Consider the following 1,928-nt stretch of genomic DNA (forward strand, 5'->3'; position numbering starts at 1 on the left):
AACTTTGGAAAAATCTGGAAATTTCACTTAAGACTTGGATAAGTCAAAGGGAATGCATGGTGGAAAAAGTAGGACAAATGGATGGCTAGAAAAAAAAATGAATTAATAAAATATTTAAAATATGAATAAAATAATATTATTTCATTAAACAATAAAAAAGGCATAAAAAAATCAGCCCACCCATTCTTCTTCTTCAACATTCGGCCAAGCAAGAAACAAGAGAGAGAAAGGAGAAAATAAAACCCTAGCTAAGAAATTTAAAGGGAAAATAGGTGGAAATTCAAAAATCAAGTGAAAAAAGGTAACATTTCTTAAATTTGTCTTGTGCTTTACCTTTCCCATGCATTTTCCATCATTTTTCATGGTTGAATCATGTGATTTGAGGATGATTTGAATTCTGGTCATATGGGTTTAGAGAGAGAAAGTTGTTAGATAAATTTGATTTTGAGCTATGTTAGTGTTTAGTGTTAGTTTAGCATGTTTATGAGTAAAACAACAAGAAAAATATTTATCTTCTCCATGAATTTCCCTAGGCCGAATCTAGCCAATGGTATGTGAGGATGAGGTTGACTTTATTTTAAGAGAATTGGGTGGAAAAATGATGAATTATGAGGTTGGAAATTAAATGGGAATTTTCGGTGCAATAAATTGAAATTTTTACCCACTAGGGGTAAAAGCGTAATTTATAGTCCGGACTGATAAATTGGACCAAATTCACAGTCATTGAGGTATTGTGGATATAATTGGATAATTGAAATTGAAATGGATGGAATTGGAGTCGAATTGGGGATTTTAGGAATTTACACCGTGTATAGGCGAGTTAGGTCGGACACCGCAATTAAGCGATTGTCTAGACATTTCAAATCCTATCTAGTGCATACGCATGGATAAGAGCCTGAAATAATTTATGATAAATTGACACAATTTATTGAATTTTGTGTCATAGATTATGGATAGGTGGTGAGTCAATTGTTTCGGGTAAGAGACTGCACCCGAGGGCGGAAGATAGGAGTATTTCTACTCCTAATACTGTGAGTAAACTTATTATCGTCTTAATTATCTAGAGTAGTTTTATACAACTGTGTGATTTTATGAAAAATGGGTTTAAATGGTAAATTGCTATGTTTTAAGAGAAATTGTGATTTTATAAAATGATTTTATAAATTTTCTGGAAAATCGAATATTGGTTTTGAAAATAGAGTAATTGGAGACTGCTAGTTTGTGTTGCAAATTTATGGTTTTGAATTGAATGGCTTATGACAATAAATGAGCATGAATGGCTAAACTGATTTTGGTGTTAGAATTATTTATACTGTGTATTCAGCCTTGAGAGGCTAGGTTGCGATAAATTGCCATGTCATGCTAGAATGAATTTTATTGATTGGTGGATTATATATTAATTATTTACTGCAGAGGGGGTTCCGTGGACCAGCCTATTAGAGGGGCACGGTAAACTCCATTATATTATTACCTCGAACGGAGAGGCGCGTAGGGTATCTCCTGGGGTAAAGCTTAGGGTTCACTTCACGCCAAACCACCACGTGAAGGGGAACTCAGCCAACGCCAAGGAACGGCTGTATTTTTTTCAAACAAAAATATATTTTAAGTGTACACAAAATTTTAACAGCCTTGGCGGACTCGGTTAGATGCCCTGCGCAAGGTATCACCGAGTATGAGTTTTGGCACGAGCCAAAGTTTTAAGAAATTCATAAGCCAAGTTGATTACTCGATTTATATGGATTGATTTTATTTGGTTGAAATGAACTGAAAGGTAATGAAATTACGGTATGATGACTTATTTTAATTGTCTCCATTTACTCGGCTTTAGATACTTTAGATGGTATCTGTTTACTCACTGGGATTATAAAATCTCACCCCTTCTTCCTATACATTTTTCAGGCTCAGGACAGTTTGTAGATAGTCGAGTA

General features: G+C 34.3%; 1 long non-coding RNA gene across 2 annotated transcripts; it reads left to right on the forward strand.

The window, feature by feature from the left end:
• On the forward strand, window positions 260-1,928 carry LOC108663743. Of its 2 annotated transcripts, none has more exons than XR_001929755.1 (3): window positions 260-301; window positions 947-1,031; window positions 1,900-1,928. It is a non-coding gene; the product is annotated as an uncharacterized LOC108663743 (long non-coding RNA). The 2 variants fall into 2 exon arrangements; XR_001929754.1 differs by having other exon boundaries at window positions 261-301; window positions 958-1,031.

This window comes from Theobroma cacao, chromosome 10 (genome assembly GCF_000208745.1).
Source record: "Theobroma cacao cultivar B97-61/B2 chromosome 10, Criollo_cocoa_genome_V2, whole genome shotgun sequence".
NCBI classification, from domain to species: Eukaryota; Viridiplantae; Streptophyta; class Magnoliopsida; order Malvales; family Malvaceae; genus Theobroma; species Theobroma cacao.